The sequence below is a fragment of the Cherax quadricarinatus genome, chromosome 49 (genome assembly GCF_038502225.1).
Source record: "Cherax quadricarinatus isolate ZL_2023a chromosome 49, ASM3850222v1, whole genome shotgun sequence".
NCBI classification, from domain to species: Eukaryota; Metazoa; Arthropoda; class Malacostraca; order Decapoda; family Parastacidae; genus Cherax; species Cherax quadricarinatus.
In genome coordinates, this window is record NC_091340.1 from 20,228,735 (window position 1) to 20,249,225 (window position 20,491).

Below are 20,491 nucleotides of genomic sequence, written 5' to 3' on the forward strand. Positions count from 1 at the left end.
AATTTTTGTACCACTGAATATATCATTGCTTAGTTAATCTTAAGTTAATTTTAAGCCTGCCCATAATGCTATGCATTCAAGTGGCTTTGGCATGCTGCATTTAACTATATTTTTTTGTACTTCACTGTATCATGTTCAAATTAATAAATAAATAAATAAATAAAATAAATAAATATTCAATTTTAAACCTACAGGTTTCCCTCACTAGTTTAGGATTTGATTCAGAATAGACTCATTGGATTTGCCACACTCAAATCACTTTCCTTGATATTAAGTCTTTTTGATGAATATAAATACAAACCAACTTACACATTTTTAAAGAGGTATCTCTCAGATGACCCCTCACCAGGTATCCCTCAGATGGCCCCTCACCAGGTATCCCTCAGATGGCCCTTCATTAGGTATCCTTAAGATGGCCTCACCACCACAATTATGCATACTGAACAGCAACCATCTGATGGGCCACTCAGGCTAAAGCTACACAGGAACCACTCACTCTGATTGCATTAGTACAGGAGGCCCACAAATAACCCGCACATAGGATAGAGAAGCTTATGACGATGTGTTGATCCGAATTGGACCATTTACAAGTCAGTGTGACTTTGTAAATGGTCCAAGTCGGACCGAAACGTCGTCGTAAGCTCCTCTTTCCTATGTGCGGGTTATTCGTGTATCGTTCCAGTCACGGTATTGTGCCTTTTTTTGTTATTTACTGGAGGCCTTCACATTCGCAAGGGTTAGGGGATCAAGAACCTCACGAATCTTGAAAATTCGCGAATGTTTGGTGCGCAAATATGATGTAGAGAAATATAATAATACAGTGGACCCCCGCCTTATGATATTAATCCGTTCCTGAGAGCTTATCGTAAGCTGAAATTATCGTTGGCCAAATTAATTTTCCCCATAAGAAATAATGGAAATCAAATTAATCCGTTGCTGACACCCCAAAGTATGAAAAAAAAAATTTACCACATGAAATATTAATTTTAATACACAAACTGAAGAAGACATGCACAATTACTACTCTACTAAGAATAGAATACATGACACTTACCTTTATTGAAGATCTGGTGATGATTGATGGGATGGGAAGAGGGGGGAGTGTGGAAGTTATTGTTTAGAAGGGGACTCCCCTTCCATTAGGACTTGAGGTAGCAAGTCCTTTTCTGAGGTTACTTCCCTTCTTCTTTTAATGCCACTAGGACCAGCTTGAGAGTCACTGGACCTCTGTCGCACAACAAATCTGTCCATAGAGCTCTGTACCTCCCGTTCCTTTAAGACTTTCCTAAAATGGGCCATAACATTGTCATTGTACAGGTTGCCAACACGGCTTGCAGTAGCTGTGTCAGGTGATTTTCATCCATAAAGGTTTGCAGTTCAAGCCACTTTGCACACATTTCCTTAATCTTTGAAGTAGGGAACTTCCTCAATTTCTCTCTCCCCTCCTCTGAAGCAGTTTCCTCAGGTCTGGCCTCTTGCTGTTGAAGATGATCTTGCAGCTCATCAGTGGTTAGTTCTTCATTGTCCTCCTCCACCAACTCTTCCACATCCTCCCCACTAGCCTCCAACCCCAAGGACTTCCCCAATGCCACATTAGATTCCACAACTGGCATACGCTTCTCAGGGTTACCCCCAAACCCTTCAAAATCTCTTTCTTCTACACATTGTGGCCACAGTTTCTTCCAAGCCGAGTTCAAGGTCCTCTTAGTCACTCCCTCCCAAGCCTTACCTATAAGGTTTACATAACTGAGGATACTAAAGTGATCCTTCCAAAACTCTCTTAGAGTCAGTCGAGTGTCTGAGGTCACTTCAAAGCACTTTTGAAACATAGCTTTTGTGTAGAGTTTTTTGAAGTTTGAAATGACCTGCTGGTCCATGGGCTGCAGGAGAGGAGTGGTATTAGGAGGCAAAAACTTGACCTTAATGAAGCTCATGTCCCCAGAAAGTCGCTGTGCCAAGTCTGAAGGATGACCAGGAGCATTGTCTAATACCAGGAGGCACTTAAGGTCCAATTTCTTTTCCATTAGGTAATTTTTCACAGTGGGGGCAAATGCAGGGTGTAACCAGTCATAGAAAAAGTCCCAAGTGACCCTTGCCTTACTGTTTGCCCTCCACAGCACACACAAATTAGCCTTGAGGACATTGTTTTGCCTGAATGCTCTGGGAGTTTCAGAGTGATACACCAATAAAGGCTTCACTTTGCAATCACCACTAGCATTAGCACACATCAAAAGAGTAAGCCTGTCTTTCAGGCTTATGTCCTGGGAGTGCCTTTTCCTCCTGAGTAATGTAGGTCCTGCTTGGCATTTTCTTTTGAAACAGGCCTGTTTCGTCGCAATTAAACACTTGTTCAGGTTTCAATTCTTCACTGTCTATGTACTCCTTGAATTCCTTCACATATTTTTCAGTCACTTTTTGGTCTGAACTGGCAGCCTCACCATGCCTTATCACACTATGTATGCCACTACGATTCTCAAACCAACCTTTGCTGGCCTTAAATTCACTCACTTCACCACTAGTTGCAGGCATTTTTCTAATTAAATCATCATGCAACTTCCTAGCTATCTATTTTTCGTTTATCCACACCAATAACAGTCTCTCAACATCTTCTATCACTTGCAATCTCTGTTTCGAAAACAAACTTGCAGCTTTTGCAAGAACAGCTTCCTTGATTGCCGTTTTGTTGGTCAAGATTGTAGCGATAGTTGATTGGGATTTGGTATACAACCTGGCCAGCTCTGAGACACGCACTCCACTTTTGTACTTAGCAATTATCTCTTTATTTCCTGCTCAAATTGTAAATAAATAAATAGTAATTTTTACCCTTTTTACCACAGGATTGGCACTAGAAGCTTTCTTGGGGCCCATGGTGACTTATTTTGCAGTTACAAGCACTAAAAACACTGTGATAATATGAAATGTACCGAATGTATGCTTAGATGTGATCGCACTGGCTGGCTTGTAAACACTGGCACCCACGGGGCAGCTGAGGCCACACGTGGGACGCGTCCCAGACGAATCATGTAAGGCGAGTTTTTTATCGTGAGGGAAGGCAAATTTTTTGTGTTCAAATGCTTCGTATGGCGGATTTAATGTAAATCGATGCGTTCGTAAGGCGGGGCTCCACTGTACTGTGCTGTAGCATTTGCAAATGTTTTGAAACACAAATATAATAGCATATACTTAGCCTAACAATACTGCTTCCTTAATCTATTGAACCACAAGTAATCATAAAACACATGAAAACATGGTAAAATATTGTATATACATGTTATGGTTTAATAACAAATAATGAACAAACAAAACACTCACCACTCGTAAGGTTAGGCAGACAAACTCTAACGACTTTTGATGATGATGGTGTTGAATGGAGGTGATTATATGGAGTGTAACTGCATGGCATGATGAGTCTAGTGTGTGGATTCTAACTCTTCACTGCCAGTGTCAATGCTGACATCCTTACAGTCAGAGCAACTGAGTCAGATTCTGCCATAAGTTGAGGTTCAGGTGAGGCGGTTGGGGTAGCGGCAGGGGTAGTGACAGGCTTCCTTGTGAAAAACATTGTGATGGGCAACTGAGGGAGGAGCAGTATCTTATCTACACCTCATTTTTCTTGATAGAGCACATTTGTTTGGCAAATATGATTGGGCGGCTGGGCATTCACGAATGTTTCAAGCTCGCGAAAGTGGAACTCGTGAAAGTGGAGGGCTAGCTGTAGTTTACTGGCATAAATATTATCACGTTGTAATACACAAATAACCCGCACATAAAAGAGAGAAGCTTACGATTTCGGTCCGACTTGGACCATTTACAAAGTCACACTAACCAGAAGTGGAGCAGGACAGCTATATATAGGCAGGAAGAGGTGGTGGTGGTAGTAGTAATAGTAGTACTAGTAGTAGTAGTACTAGTAGTAGTAGAGGTAGTAGTAGTGGTAGTGGTAGTAGTGGGGAATAAGGAGGAGGAGCCAGTCAAATACAAAGAAAGCGGAGCACTGCAAGGGAGCTAGGTGCCCACAGAGGGAGAGCAAGCGCACAGAGGTGGGTGAAAGGGGAAGTGGTGAAATAAATAAAGAAGGAACAGAAACATGAGACAGAAGAAAGAAAGACAACCCAGAGGAGAAAAAGGAAAGAGGAAATGGGAAGAAGGAGAAGAAGAAAAAGAAAAAGAAAAAATGAGGAGTCAGGTTAAGTCACGGGTGTTCTGAAGTTTGGAGCATTTTACAATGTAGTGGGAGAGGAAGGCATCTACAGAGACGAAGCCAGGGCTAAGATTCATACAAGGAAAGTTGTGTATAAGAGAGGATTCAACTAGACGGCGACTGTTCAAGTTGGAAGTAGGGAAGACAGTTTTAGCAGAAGACCAGTCAATAGGATGGCTATGATCTCTGACGTGACAGAAAAGAGCATTGTTAGTGTCGGCAAGCCTAACACTATTTTTGTGCTCCCTAAGTCTGTCAGAAAGAAATCGACCAGTTTCTCCGAAGTATTGAAGAGGACAGGAGGAACAAGAAATAGAGTAGACACCAGGAACATCTGTAGAGGGAGGACAGGTATGAACGAAATTAGTGCGAAGAGTGTTAGTCTGGCGGAAGGTAAGCTTGATGTTTAAGGGACGGAGAGAATTGTTGAGATTAGAAAGACCGGAAATGTAGGGAAGGCAGAGGGCAGAAGAGTTCTCAGGAGTAGAGAGTTTGGGAGAGAAGAAATTACGTTTAGCACGTGAGAGGGCAGAGTCTATGAAATGGGAAGGGTAGCCAAGACGGGAAAACGAATTACTAAGAGTGGAAATTTCTGCTGGAAGGAACTGAGGATCACAGATGCAGAGGGCATGGAGAAAGAGGGAGATAAGAACACTTTTCTTGACAGGGGAAGCATGATAGGAAAAGTAGTGAATGTACGTGCCACTGTGCATAGGTTTTTGGTAAACAGAAAAGGAAAAACCTGTATCTGAGCGGTGGACATGGACATTAAGGAAAGGAAGCAAGGAATTAGATTCCTATTCAGCTTTAAACTTAATGGAAGGGGCAAGATTATTAAGAGCTTCAAGAAAAGGTTGGAAGAGACTGGAGTCATGAGACCACAGAGCAAAGATGTCATCCACATAGCGGAGCCAGAGTGAAGGTTGCACATCGAGGGTAGGAAGAAGAACAGTCTCGAAGTATTCCATGTAAAGATTAGCAAGGACAGGAGAGAGAGGAGAGCCCATAGCAACACTGAAGGTTTGAGAATAATATTTCCCTTGGAAGGAAAAGGAATTAGAGTCCACACAGAGGCGGATAACATCAAGAAAGACATCAGTAGGTATAGGGAGATGTAGAAACCCTTCATGGGCCTTCTCTCTAAGGAAATCAAGGACATCATCAAGAGGGACATTGGTGAAGAGGGACTCAAAGTCAAGACTAAGCATCTTACAGGTTGGGAGAGAGCGAACCCGTTCAATGAAGTCTTGAGAGTGACGGAGGTGGGCAGGAGAAAAAGTACCAAGAAAGGGAGTGAGGGTTTTGGCCAACCAAGAAGCAAGAGAATAAGAGACAGAACCTCTAGAGGATATGGTGGGAGGAAGAGGAATATCAGGTTTATGAGTTTTGGGAAGGCCATAGAAATAGGGAAGAGAGGGACAGATGACATGAAACCGTTGAACAAGGTCAAAGTCAGGAGGACAGAGGTCGGAGAGAGTCCTTAGTTTCTTGTTGAAAGTTCTCTTGATGCTATCAAGAGGATTGGAAACGAGAGGAGTGTAGGTACGTGAGTCAGAGAGCAAGACATCAGCTTTACGGAGGTAATCCTCGCGATCAAGGATAACTACCGGATTACCTTTGTCAGAAGATAGTATGACAATGTTGGTGTTGGATTTAAGAGAAGAAAGGACAAGTTGGTAATGGCGTGGAAGGTGGTGATTCTTAGAAAACAGACTAACAAGAGCAGGAAGGAGAGCGCCACGAAAAGTGGACAAGTCAGGAAGATTACGGGAGCGAGATTGACGAAAGGAATCAAAAGAACTAATCAGGGCAATACCAGTGTGAGGGGTAGGCGAAGTGGCAAAGGAAAGGCCAAAATCAAGAAGTTCAAGCTCATACTGAGAGAGTGAGACAGAAGACAGGTTAGTAACACAGTCAGTGAGGGAGAATTTAGACCAAGGGCTAGCTGAGATGAGACGTTGAAGTTTATTCTGTAGTTTAGAAGAATGAATTTGTGTATTCAGGCGAGCAGTGTCAAAGGCAATGGTAGAGAGAAGGTTACAGAGATCCTGTGGTAGAACCGCAAAGAGAGCACGTTGACGTTGACGGAAAGTAAAGAAGGCATCTTCAACCTGTGATTTAGTAGAAAGAATGAGCTGTTGAAGTAGGAGACGGGCATGATCAGGAAAGGGAGTGCCCAGTGGGTTGGTTTTTAGGAAGTGGGAGAAGGAAGGGGGCAGAACTTGTTCAGCAAGACAGTCATGTAGGAAGCGAAGCTGATTCTTACGACGCCTGGTAGCAGTAAGAGCAGCCTCATAAGATCGAAAGAGGGGTTTAAAAGAGGGAAGAACATTAAAAAAGTTGGAGAGAATATGACGCTTAACTGCGGGGTCCATAAATAACAAAAAAAGGCACAATACCGTGACTGGAACGATACACAAATAACCCACACATAAAAGAGAGAAGCTTACGACGATGTTTCGGTCCAACTTGGACCATTTATAAAGTCACACTAACCAGAAGTGGAGCAGGACAGTCCAACAGAATATGGCAAACTGAAAATGGAACCTGACAATTCGTACAGAGTGGGACGGAGCACCTCTCCACAAGAGATCCATAAGCGACATGTGAGTGCCCAGTGCGAAGACAGAAGAGTGTTGTCTCCCAACCATGACATCAATGATAAGAAAACCACGATCTTAAACTCAGCTTGGTAGCGTAATTTTTGTGAATCAGTTCAGACCAATGTTGTTTCCAGTGGTTGTGAAGGTGGCTAGAGATACAGCAAAATAATCTTAGAATGGATGTTATGGGGCTATAGGACCCAACATGTATTTATGTAGCTAAGCAGTTACTCACTTTGGAATGCCTAATTATATTAAGCTGCTGGGAGCACAACTGCTTTAATTCTGTCATGAGAGCAGATCACTCTGATGGAGAAAAAGCCAGTTGGGTCAAGCCCTGTATTTCAATATACAGAGGAACCCCGGTTCGTGATGTCATCGCTATCCGATAAATCTGGTATGCGATGCATTATATCGCAAAAAATTTGCCTCGGTTCCCATTACAAAACCCAGTATACGTGATTCATCCGAGATGTGTCCACATGTGGCCTGAACTGCCCCGTGTGTGCCAGTGTTTACAAGCCAGCCAGTGTGCTCGTATCTAAGGATACATTCGGTACAGTCCATATTATCACAGTGTTTTTGGTGCTTTTTTCTGCAAAATAAGTCACCATGGGCCCCAAGAAAGCTTCTACTGCCAACCCTTCGAGACCAAGGGTGCTAATGACTATTGAAATGAAGAAAGAGATAATTGCAATGTACGAAATGAAGTGCGTGTGTCGGAGCTGGCCAAGTTGTATACAAAACAACAATCAACCATCTCTACTATAGTGGCCAGGAAAATGGCAATCAAGGAAGCCGTTGTTGCAAAAGGTGCAACTGTGATTACGAAACAGCGACCGCAAGTGTTAGAAAATGTTGAGAGACTGTTATTGCTGTGGATAAATGAAAAACAGATAGCAGGAGATAGCATCTCTCAAGCGATCATTTGTGAAAAGGCTAGGCAGTTACATGACAATTTGGTAAAGAAATTGCCTGCAACTAGTGGTGATGTGAGTGAATTTAAGGCCAGCAAAGGTTGGTTTGAAAGATTTAAGAATCGTAGTGGCATACATAGTGTGATTAGGCATGGTGAGGCTGCCAGTTCAGACCAAAAAGCAGCTGAAAAATATGTGAAGGAATTCAAGGATTACATAGACAGTGAAGACTTGAAACCTGAACAAGTGTTTAATTGCGACAAAACAGGCCTGTTTTGGAAGAAAATGCCAAACAGGACCTACATTACTCAGGAGGAAAAGGCACTCCCAGGACATAAGCCTATGAAAGACAGGCTTACTCTTCTGATGTGTGCCAATGCTAGTGGTGATTGCAAAGTGAAGCCTTTATTGGTGTATCACTCTGAAACTCCCAGAGCGTTCAGGCAAAAGAATATCCTCAAGGCTAATTTGTGTGTGCTGTGGAGGGCAAACACTAAGGCATGGGTCACTAGGGACTTTTTCTATGACTGGTTACACCATGCATTTGCCCCCCAATGTGAAAAATTACCTGATTGAAAAGAAATTAGATCTTAAGTGCCTCCTGGTATTAGACAATGCCCCTGGTCATTCTACAGACGTGGCAGAGCGACTTTCTGGGGACATGAGCTTCAAAACCATACCCTCGGCCGGGATTGAACCCGCGGTCATAGAGTCTCAAAACTCCAGCCCGTCGCGTTAGCCACTAGACCAGCTAGCCACAATAAGATTCATCCAACTAGGTATATTTCTACACCATAGGAAAGTTAGCACAGGCACCTCTGTGACCACAAATGCAAGTTTTTACAGACGAATCTCCAGCTAGCGTGGCCGTGATGAACTCTAGCTCAAGTCCCTTCACTGCCGTCAACATGACTCAAGAAATCGTAATGACATGATTGCAAATAAACCATACCCCCGGCCGGGATTGAACCCGCGGTCATAGAGTCTCAAAACTCCAGCCCGTCGCGTTAGCCACTAGACCAGCTAGCCACAATAAGATTCATCCAACTAGGTATATTTCTACACCATAGGAAAGTTAGCACAGGCACCTCTGTGACCACAAATGCAAGTTTTTCTATGGTGTAGAAATATACCTAGTTGGATGAATCTTATTGTGGCTAGCTGGTCTAGTGGCTAACGCGACGGGCTGGAGTTTTGAGACTCTATGACCGCGGGTTCAATCCCGGCCGGGGGTATGGTTTATTTGCAATCGTGTCATTACGATTTCTTGAGTCATGTTGACGACAGTGAAGGGACTTGAGCTAGAGTTCATCACAGCCACGCCAGCTGGAGATTCATCTGTAAAAACTTGCATTTGTGGTCACAGAGGTGCCTGTGCTAACTTTCCTATGGTGTAGAAATATACCTAGTTGGATGAATCTTATTGTGGCTAGCTGGTCTAGTGGCTAACGCGACGGGCTGGAATTTTGAGACTATGACCGCGGGTTCAATCCCGGCCGGGGGTATGGTTTATTTGCAATCGTGTCATTACGATTTCTTGAGTCATGAGCTTCATTAAGGTCAAGTTTTTGCCTCCTAATACCACTCCTCTCCTGCAGCCCATGGACCAGCAGGTCATTTCAAACTTCAAGAAACTGTACACAAAAGCTATGTTTGAAAGGTACTTTGAAGTGACCACAAACACTCTATTGACTCTAAAGGAATTTTGGAAGGATCACTTTAATATCCTCAATTGTGTAAACCTTATAGGTAAGGCTTGGGAGGGAGTGACTAAGAGGACCTTGAACTCTGCCTGGAAAAAACTGTGGCCAGAATGTGTAGACAAAAGGGATTTCGAAGGGTTTGAGGCTAACCCTGAGAAGCCTATGCCAGTTGAGGAATCCATTGTGGCATTGGGGAAGTCCTTGGGGTTGGAGGTTAGTGGGGAGGATGTGGAAGAGTTGATGGAGGAGGACAATGACGAACTAACCACTGATGAGCTGCTAGATCATCTTCAGCAGCAAGAGGCCAGACCTAAGGAAACTGCTTCGGAGGAGGGGATGGAGAAAGTGAAGAAGTTGCTTACTTCAAAGATTAGGGAAATGTGTGCAAAGTGGCTTGAACTGCAAAGCTTTTTTGATGAAAATCACCCTCAGACAGCTACTGCAAGCTGTGTTGGCAACCTGTACAATGACAATGTTGTGAACCACTTTAGGAAAGTCATAAAGGAACGAGAGGTACAGGCCTCTATGGACAGATATGTTGTGCGACAGAAGTCCAGTGACTCTGAAGCTGGTCCTAGTGGCATTAAAAGAAGAAGGGAAGCAACCCCGGAAAAGGACCTGACACCTCAAGTCCTAATGGAAGGGGATTCCCCTTCTAAACAATAGGTTCGACACTCTCCCCTCCTCCCATCCCATCAATCATCACCAGATCTTCATTAAAGGTAGGTGTCATGTATTCTATTGTTAGTAGAGTACATACTACAAACTGTGCATGTCTTCTTCAGTTTGTGTGCATTAAACTTAATATTTCATGTGGTAAAAGTTATTTTTTCATACTTTTGGGTGTCTTGCACGGATTAATTTGATTTCCATTATTTCTTATGGGGAAAATTGATTCGTTTTCCAATATTTTTGGTTTATGATGAGCTCTCAGGAACAGATTAATATCGCGAACCGGGGATCCACTGTAAATAGGTTCTACTATGAAGACACACAATTAAAATTCAGCGGAACCTCTACTTGCGAGTTTAATTCGTTTCGTGACCTTGCTCACAACTGGATTTGCTCATTTACAGAGTCAATTTTCTTCATTTAAATTAATTGAAATGCAATTAATCCATTCCAGTGGAATTCTGTACTTCAGTAATTTCGCTAATATCTAGTCTATGGCTTATTTATCTATCTAGCTACAGAAAGGGAGGGGAATGATTTTCTATTTTTTAGCTAACATACATGTAAATTTTACCTTATTCTTAGTAATGACCCTCGTATTGTAGATAGTCTTAACGACTCTCGTATTGTAGATGGTCTTAATGACCCTCGTGTAGTAGATAGTCTTTTTAGTATGACAATAAGATGTTATCTTCATTATAGAATAATATGAAAATATTATAACCTTTATATTATAATAATAAGGTAAAAGGACCCCAATGGAAATAAGTCACTCAGTCTGACTTTTTTGAGTTATCCTAGGTTCTCTACACATATGCTGCTATGTATGATAATTCTATGTAACTGTATTTGTGTATACCTGAATAAACTTACTTACTCACTTACTTACTTACTAATATGACATAACAAACAATATAAATAACATAAGATTTACTGTTATGCCTTATTGCAATAATTGTATAATGTCATCCCATTCACGACTGCATATTGGAATGGACAGTTTGTTTACTCTTGAACATAGCCAAAACAATCGAACATTTCTCCTACATTGAGCTCAATTTCAAGGTACTTTTCATCGTGAAAACAATCAAAATTATATCTATTTCTGTAATATATCTTCCATTCTATCTAATGAGACCAAAAAAAAACAAGAATACAACCATAAAAACCATACGAAAATACCGCTAAGGGGTGGCTATTTGCTGAAAAGTGAACTCCATTATTTATGCTTAGATTTCTTTCATTTTTGGTGTACGTTAAGAAGCATCTTCCCATCAAACATTGCCCAAGTTAAAATAAGATAGTCCAACAAACAAATGAGATAAAATTCTCTAGATCAAGAGCAAGAGCCCCTCACCAGCGTCAAGGCACCTGCCTTGAGGTCTGCTCGCTTATGGAAATTTTGCTCACATATGGAAGCAAAAAATCGACCCATTGACTGCTCGTATTTAATAAAACTCGCATGTGGATGTGCTCGCAAGTAAAGGTTCCACTGTAATTAGATTATAAAGACAGTATTTTAAAAGTAAAATAAGGTGTAGTAATGGGAAAAACAAAATTATTGTAGTAGCTAAAGCATTGGCCAAGTCGAGGTTATTTTGTTTGTTGTTGTTGTGCAGATGGAGAAGAGGCTAGCTGACTCTCTTGTGTGGTGGTGTCAACATGGCAGGACTCTCTCCTCCACTCTTCTGGGCAAGATGTGAGTGCCCCAGAGGTAAGATTTGTACTTGAATATGATTTAACCATTATACCCAGAGTGACTACAGTGTGTCAAAACACTGGGTTAAGATCATGCTCTAGTGTGGGGTAGCTTCAATAAGGCTTTATAAAGTCTAAGGGAATACTTGCATTCATGATTAGTCATCCTCAGTCTGTGAAATGTTTTCACCAACCCTCTCAACAGGTTATTTAAACTACTATTACAAAAATAGGAATATATTCTAGAGAGGTATGCACAGAATATACAAGTTAAACATTTTCCTATTCATAACAAGGGATGCACACTCTTAGCTGCTCAGCTAAGGGAGTCCATCTGAAACAATTAGTACTCCTTCCTTATATGTAGTAGTTTAAGTAACTTGTTGAGAGGGTTGGTGAAAACATTTCACAGACTGAGGACGACTAATCATGACTGTAAGTATTCCCTTAGACTTTATAAGGCCTTATTGAAGCTACCCCACACTAGGGCATGTAGTGAGAACTGTACCATCGAAGTAAAAAGGTAAAACAACATAACATGGGAGCTTGACCTGGAAAGTTATTTAACTGCTAACTCAAAACATTCTTTGAACTATATGTACTGGTATGGAGTAACAGTTACAGTAGGGTCCCACTTTACGGCATTCCGCTAATACAGCGATTTCAAATTATGACCAAAATTTGCTATACGGCAAGCAGTCTTTCAAATACAGCACACCCCACCCGGTTTGTTTACATTCTCGGTGAGCACATCTATTATGTCTGGAAACTTTCCAAAATTTCAATTGTTTTCAAGTTATTACGTATTTTATATGTACTCTGGTAATTATACTTATGTGTACCTGTACCTAAATATACTTACACACTGTGCTGGCATGCAGTTACACATTAAAATCACTAAGAGTCTCTGCTCATAATGCCGTAGTGATACTACATAATAATAATCACTCTTGGGCACATTAAATGTTTTATTTTACATTAATATAGACATTTTCATTAATCCATCTATGATATTTTCTTCAAAATTATATCAGAAACACATTACATAGCATATAAATGTGATACATACACCCACAGAATAAAAATTGACATAAATATGAGATTTGTTTACAAAGCTGCTTTGTAGGTAGTATCAGAAGAATTACGTTTTCTCTAGTCAGACACTGGGGGGTAACTGTAGAAAAGTTTTCCTTTCGTATGCCTTCACTCTCTATATAGCAATTCATGACCCTTGTGGGTTTAGCGCTTTTTTTTATTATGGTAATAATATCATTCACTCTAAAAATGGTGTGTTGCATGAGAATGGGAGTGTTGCTGTTTGTTTATTCTGTACTAACTTGTACACAGTGTAAGAGTATTTGTATTGTGAGGTAATTATTATAAAAAAAATATTCTGAGGTAAAAGTTTTACAAACTCTTACAAACGTAGGTGAATGAACTAAAAGTAGACACGTATTAAAACGCATTTATTTCACCTGACCAAGTGATCGCCCACTACCTGTTCAGTTTGTGTTTTTGCATTGTCTGAACTCCGTATCTCATTCTCTCTCTCTCGTTTATTCTTTCGTTAACTAGTTGGCTCTCATTGACGATGGTGTCTAAGCTTAGTTGTGATAAAAAGAGGAGTCGTAAGCCTCTTACTTTACTTTGTTCAATAAACACCCTGCCACTCTCCTGTCACACATGAGTGTAATCTATGTGTATCTTACCTTTTATTGTGTTTTTAATGCCTAGTTCTATTGCTAACCTAATATAATTTAGTGTAAACTTGTTGTCAGGCATTTATTGCATATTTTACATATGCTCTGATAATACTTGTGTACCTGTGTGGTAGCCGGGCAGAGGGACAGCATTACATTTTCTCTGGTCCAGCACCAGAGAAAACATGTATGAATCTGCGTTTGGCCTAGTCACTCCCCCGCTCCGCTTTTGTTTTCAATTCTCAGCATGAATTATTCATTACTTCTCCCTTTGTTTATGATGGCATCTAAAGGTAGTGATAGAAACTGCTAAATTCAGTGAACAAGGTATGTCGATGCTAATAATATGGCTCTGGACCGCAGTGTAGGTAGCCGGTAGGTGTAGCCTACTAACTTAATATAAGTTAGTGTAAGCTTGTTGTCTGGCATTTATATGCATTTAAAAATGGAAAAATGGAGTTCTGCTTTCCGCGATAGCCTGGAACCTAACCTGCCATATAAGTGGGGCACTATTTTTTATGGTAGGAGAGGATTTACCAAGGTGGTGTCAGTGAAAGTGTTGTTTTCATATACAGTGGAACCTCAGCTTACGAATTTAATCCATTCCATGACCTCGTTCGTATCCCGATTTGTTCATATGCTGAGTCAACTTTTCTCATTTAAATTAATTGAAATGGCATTAATCCGTTCCATCGGAATTCCTGCTCTTAGGAGGTGCGACAAAATACTTCAATGTGATACTAATATCAACTCTACGGCTTATTTATATATCACAATTTATCTAATTTCACCTTCACTCAAAGAATGCACAACAGGTGCATCATTGTCAGTGTTCAGCATTTCTTCGATATCAGCTTCCTGTAACTCCATTAGCACACAGTCGAGGTGAGTAAATAGAATTGTCAACGCTTATTGCTTGGGTACATTTATTCTGTTAGTGGGTTGGATCTGTGAAGGACCTACCTAGTATGGGCCAACAGACCTGCTGCAGTGTTCCTCCTTTCTTATGTTCTTATGCTGATGAGTGGAACAGTCTGCCTAGTATGGTTATTGAGGCTGAAACCTTGGGTAGTTTCAAACTTGTGTGGGATAAATACACGAGTGAGAGGGGTTGGATGTGAGTGGGACTTGCACATAAGTAAATAGAATTATCAAAGCTTATTGCTTGGGTAGCATTGAAAATTGAGTTCGGCAAATATTCTGTTAGTGAGATGGACTGAGAAGGACCTAACTAGTATGGGCCAACAGGCCTGCTGCAGTGTATTATTATTAGTACGTATGTAATAATAATAATAATTATTGTTATATTATTATTAATTTAGGGAAGTGGAGCACAGATCCAGTTCCCTTGATCAAGAGCCCCTCACCAAGGAACCTCCCTTGAGGGGGAAGTTCGCATCCTGATTTCGTTCATATCCAGAAGCAAAAAACCGATCAAGTGACTGTTCGTATCCTGAAAAATTCGCATGGTGGGGCATTCGTAAGCCTAGGTTCCAGTGTATTAGTTTACAGGTTGTTTTCCTCCTAAGGGGAAAGGTTAGGTAATATGTTTTGTGTGTGGTTATGGTAAGTGCTATGTGCATATTTTACATTTAACTTGTGTTATTATATTTTCCTGTAAGAAAACTTTGTCCACTGTTACTGTAAGAGGGAAGCAAGTGTTTAAGGATATAAAAGCTATGTCAGAAGCAGAGTCATTAAATCTTTCAGGCTTCAGTGAGGAGAATAATAATCCATCAGTAAACATGTCTGTTAACAGTGACCATGGGGGATCACCTACTCCAGGTGATAAGAAAATGGAGAGGATAAAATTTAAACTAGCTGTACTAGAGGCTGAAATGGAAGTAATGAAAGCTAAGGAGAGAGAATGTTAAAAGGTAGGAGGTTCAGAACAAGAGCCTGAGCAGTACTTTAACATAACTAAAGTTGCTAATTTTGTCCCCAAGTTTACAGTCACCCAAAAGGGAGTCAGCTACCCTAGTTTGCACACAGCTTGTGGGTAAAGGGTTCTGAAGAGTAAAGACTCTGGAGAGGGAAGATTTTTCTGATTATGAAAAAATTAAGGATGAATTACTGCTTGCATACCAAATGATGCCTGAGAAATATAGGCAAATGTTCAGAAGTTAAAAATTTCAAGATGGGGAGTCCTTAACTGGGTTTGGGAAGGAGAAACTGTTTCTTTTTAAGAAATGGTACTGTTCCAAAGGGGTAAACAGAAACTTTTACAAATTAATAGATCAGATTGCTCATGAGGAATTGTACAATGCGATCCCTGCTGACCTCAGAGAATATTTGGATGACAGAAACCCAGATAATCTTTCAGCACTGCTGGATCTGGGTGACAGATTCTTAGCTTGCAGGAAACTGGTAAATAAAAACAGCCGTGCTCCTGAAATAGTCCCCACTCATTCTAAGCCTTATTCCAAATCTTATGGTCATAAAGGTAAGTGGGAAAAGAATTTTCAGGGAGAAACAAAGGCTGAGATGCCCTCTCAAATAGCTGGAGCTCAAAGTTTACCTAGGGCATCAGACAATGTTTCATTTGTGATGAATGGTTTTGAAAACCGACAAGTTTCATTTACTCGGGTAACTAGTACCAGCCCTACACCAAGTGGCAAAAACACCCTTAAAAATTATACCTGTTACTATAGCAACAAAATTGGACACACGCTCAAAGGTTTTGCTGGTCTAGATGGCAGGATCAGGCAAGGGAGGAGCCATCCCAGGGGACCCCAATTGCAGAGACACATATGGTTGCCTGCATTAGGTCTTCAAAGCAAGGTGAAGAGGAACCTTTGGATCTAAACCCAGGATGCGTGTATTTTCTAGTAGGTACACAGTTGGTCTGCATAAGGGCGTAGACAGGGTTGAGAATGTACTATCCTTGAGAGATGGATGTAGCACCTACTCCCTGCTATGCTCCGGAGTGCTGCCAGTGTCTAAAGATACCTATACTGGGGTAGATATATTATTGAAGGGTATTATGGGTTCGACCATAAGGACACCTGTACATAAATTATGGGTAGAATCTGCATACCAAGTTGGCTATCTCCCTGTAGGTATTTCAGATGAAATTCCTTTTGAAGGGGTCAACCTCTTATTAGGGAATAATGTAATGGGCCTGTTACACAGTGAAGAACAAACCATACCACGGACAGGGATAGAACCCACGATCAGAGAGTCTGGAGTTTTGAGACTCTGATCGTGGGTTCTATCTCCGTCCGTGGTATGGTTTGTTTGCAATCGTGTCATTACGATTTCGTGAGTCAGTGAAGAACAACTAGTTTGGGGGGAACCAAGTCCTAAAGTTTGGGAGGAGAAGGCTAGGGAAACCCTGCCAGACCTTTTCCCTGCTGGTTCCACCATGAGAAGTATGGTTCGTGATCATGCTACCAATAGTCCTTATGATATTTCTCATGAGGATGGTGAGGGCTTAAGTTTGGAAACTCTGTTTTCTGATGTTGAGCTGCAGTCATCTGAAGAAAAGGATGTTGCAGCCAGAGCTGAGCATGATCAGAACATGGATCAGTTAAGTAGTGTGAGAGAGGCTGCACCTATTAGGGTGCAATTAATTTCTGCACAGGAGAATTATGTTACTCTCAAGCTGATCAGAGCCTCAGCTGTGGCTGAGGAAGAGATTTTACAATTAAATAAGTGCTTTCATTTCAGGGAGGAAACTCTTATGAAGAAGTTGCCTCAGTTTGCTATACTGATGGAAGGATAATAAGGGTTTTGTCACCAGATGGTGATATTTGAGAGCATAGCAAGACCTATCATGTCTGTCACTTTATAGGCAAACCTAGTCAAAGTATTAAACCTGTTCCCCTTCAGCCTATTTCAGCACCAGATGAACCCTTCATCAAGCTGGTAGTGAATGTAGTTTATCCAGTCCCAAGGACCAGAATGGGAAATAATTATTTACTCACAATTATCTGCTCCACTACCAGGTACCCAGAAGCATTTCCTCTACATAAAATAACAGCTCATGTAGTCTTAAGGGCTCTGAAGTTCTTTTTCCATGTTGGTTTTCCTCAAGAGGTGCAAACAGACCAAGGGCCTAACTTTTCAACTGCCTATCACACTCAATCTCAGGGAAAAACAGAGAAATTCCATCAAACCCTTCAGACAATGATGCAAGCCTATGGTATAGACAATACTAACAACTGGGATGAGAGGATCTCTCTCTTTGTATTTGCTGAGGGGAGAAGTACTCCGAAATCTCTGAGCTATTGAGTGGGAGATGATGGTGATGCTTCCTCCCTCAGAGCTTTTTCTTAGTTTCAGACACTGGCTGGTATGATGTGGATTGTACCAGTGAACGTGCCCATCAACCAGACCAGGATGATGATGTGGGATCATAATGCAGTGCTACACACACTGGAGGCTGGAGAGGAGGTGCTGGCATTGGAGCCAATTCATGTGAAACTCTTGATGGCAAGACGCTGTGACCTGACCATGGTGTGGGGGAAGTTCTCAGATGTGAGGTATAAGACCCACGCACCCAAGCAGAAAAAGAATGAGTGTAATGTACACAGTAACCAGTTAAAGGGTTTAAAGTTGTATCAGAAATCCAGGGTAGTCAGTGTTATAAAACAGTAATCTGTTTGTAATGGCAAAAGTGTATTTAAGAAATTCCAAATTTGTAAAAGATTTTGGGAAACATATGTTTGGTTGAGAAAAATGTTAGAGAGTTCGTTCAGCCACCTTGGAACTTTGTAAAATTTTGGGATGTTAGTAAAGAGGGAAAGTTGAAACCCCATGAGATAATTGTTAAGGAAGCTGAGCCAATTTAACAATATTGTGCTGTATAGCCCTTCTGGCTTAGCGCTTCTTTTTTATTATAATAATAATAATAATTAACAATATTGTGTGGGAAAAATCTGCATGAAAAATGGGATATGGAGGAAAAAGTGAAATTCTTCCAACACCAGTTTGTAGTGCTTAGTGAGAGTCAGTGGGCATTCCCATGCTTCATAGTTCCTAAATTAGATGGCACCCTGGGCATAAACACTGACTACCACAAGGTACATTTAACAACAAGGTTTACAGGTTTAGAAAGATTGATACTGATGCAGTAAGAGATGCAAAACTTTTAAATAAACTAAACATGGGGCAGGAGGATGTGATTTCCATGGCCTGTGTGCCAGTACCATTTCCATGTGTGTAATGCAAATTGGGGTCATTGTGTACTTAAAATTTATGTGTGAGATGGAACGTAAAGGTATTTTTGTAAACTTGATGTACACAGCCTGGTGTTTGTTTTGTACTGCGAGAGGTTGCAGAATTGTTTCTATCTATGAACAACTTTCTAAGAATAAGTGTCAGCATTTTGCCACAGGAAAGAAATTTTTTACTTTGGGGCTGGCTATTCTGCATTTGTATACAAGTCTCAGGATCTCTTCATCTTGTTCCTGTGTATGATAACCAAAATCAAAGACTCTTAAGATGGTCTTTGTTCCTACAGCCCTTTAATTTAGAAGTCAAAAATATATAAGGCTCAGAGAATGTAGTCGCTGATGCTCTCTCTAGATGTTTCATGTAGATGCATGGTGCATGCTTTCTGCATAGTGTTTGTCTTGTGCTGACCTTGTTTTTGCAGTGGTGAATTCTCGGCGAGCCTGAGTACTCCCTACCATTCATCTGACTGTGAAGGAGGCGAGTCAGAGCCAAGAGTGTGAGGAGAGTCAGTGTATATGTATATGTGAGTTGAGAGAGAGACTGACAGCCTTTGATGACATGAGAAGTTCAGGAAGGTATGTGGTATATTTGAGTCTTAGTGTGCTCTGTGTATGAAATGGCCCAGCGGATTTGCCTTTGTGGTCCCTTGGACCCCTCCAAGTTCTGTGTCAGCTTCCTCCTCCTAAGGTTGGAGGATCTGTATGGAATGGGATCTCAGATAATGGGCTTAAGTGCCTGACCATGTTGAGGATCATGAGTGTTGACTGATAAGTCTCACTGTTTGGAACGGCCACCATGTGGGAGATGTCTTGACAAGTTGTGTGAAATTCCCTGCCTGGTATATACCTGACTGCCCAGGGTTTGGCTCTGCTCTCATCTCCTGATCAGGAAGTTGGCATCCTGGAGTACCAGTTGCTTGCTGAATCACTGCAGTGAAGACATAAGAATGTCGGTGCTGGCTTACACATTGCGCATTGTGTGCAGCTCTTGCATTGGAATATGTGTTATGTTCAACAGCCCTCTAAAGTTGTTAATAGTTACACCTTTGAGAATGAGTATGTGGGTATGGCTGAATTGTTTTAAAAAAAAAACTGCTATTTGCTCCAGTATTGTTCCTTGGTGCTGGCCATGTAGTCCGAAACTGTAAGGCTGGAGGTGATGTCCTGGGTGACAGAAATGGTGAAGCTGGAGGTGCTGTCCTGGGAGACAGTAATGGTGAGGATGGAGGTGCTGTCCTGGGAGACAGAAATGGGGAGGATGAAGGTGCTGTCCTGGGAGACAGAAATGGTGAGGATGGAGGTGCTGTCCAGGTAGTCAATAAATGTACGCATGAGGGAATGCATATAAATGACCTAGACGGAGACAGGAGCTGTAGTGGGGAAACAAGTGTAGTCAATATTACAAAATAGTAATACCACAGGAGATAGCAAACAAGGGGATTCCACTAGCAATAGTGAGGATATATTACCAGAAACAACAGGTGAGAGCTCCATTGTTAGTACTAGTGAGGATAGGAATGAGACAGGTAAACATGCACCAACAGGGAATACAGTCACAGAAACCCAAGGCAAACGGAAACCAAGCCTGTGCACATACTATGCACTTGGTATCTCCAGGCATGGGAAATCTGGAAAAACAGATGGGATGTGCAACTATGACCACCCTAGAAAATGCCGTGCCCATATGACAACAGGAAAATGCAAACTCACTTCCTGTAAGCTTTTTCACCCTGAAATGCATCCCTCTTCAGTACAGGAAAGACTGTGCTATAACTTAAATTGCCAGGCACACCATCTAAAGGGGACAAAAAGATACAAAA

The 20,491-nt window shown here is 41.4% G+C and overlaps 1 protein-coding gene across 2 annotated transcripts in view; it reads left to right on the forward strand.

Moving 5' to 3' along the window:
* Positions 1-20,491, forward strand: part of LOC128697089 (uncharacterized) — a 199,965-nt gene that overhangs the window by 42,269 nt on the left and 137,205 nt on the right. Inside the window, exon 3 of one of the 2 annotated variants that reach the window (XM_070095243.1) lies at positions 11,716-11,810. The exons of the other annotated variant lie outside the window; for it this stretch is intronic. The gene's annotated coding sequence lies outside the window, so the exon portion shown is untranslated. The remainder of the gene's footprint in view (positions 1-11,715; positions 11,811-20,491) is intronic. 2 annotated transcript variants of the gene reach the window in all.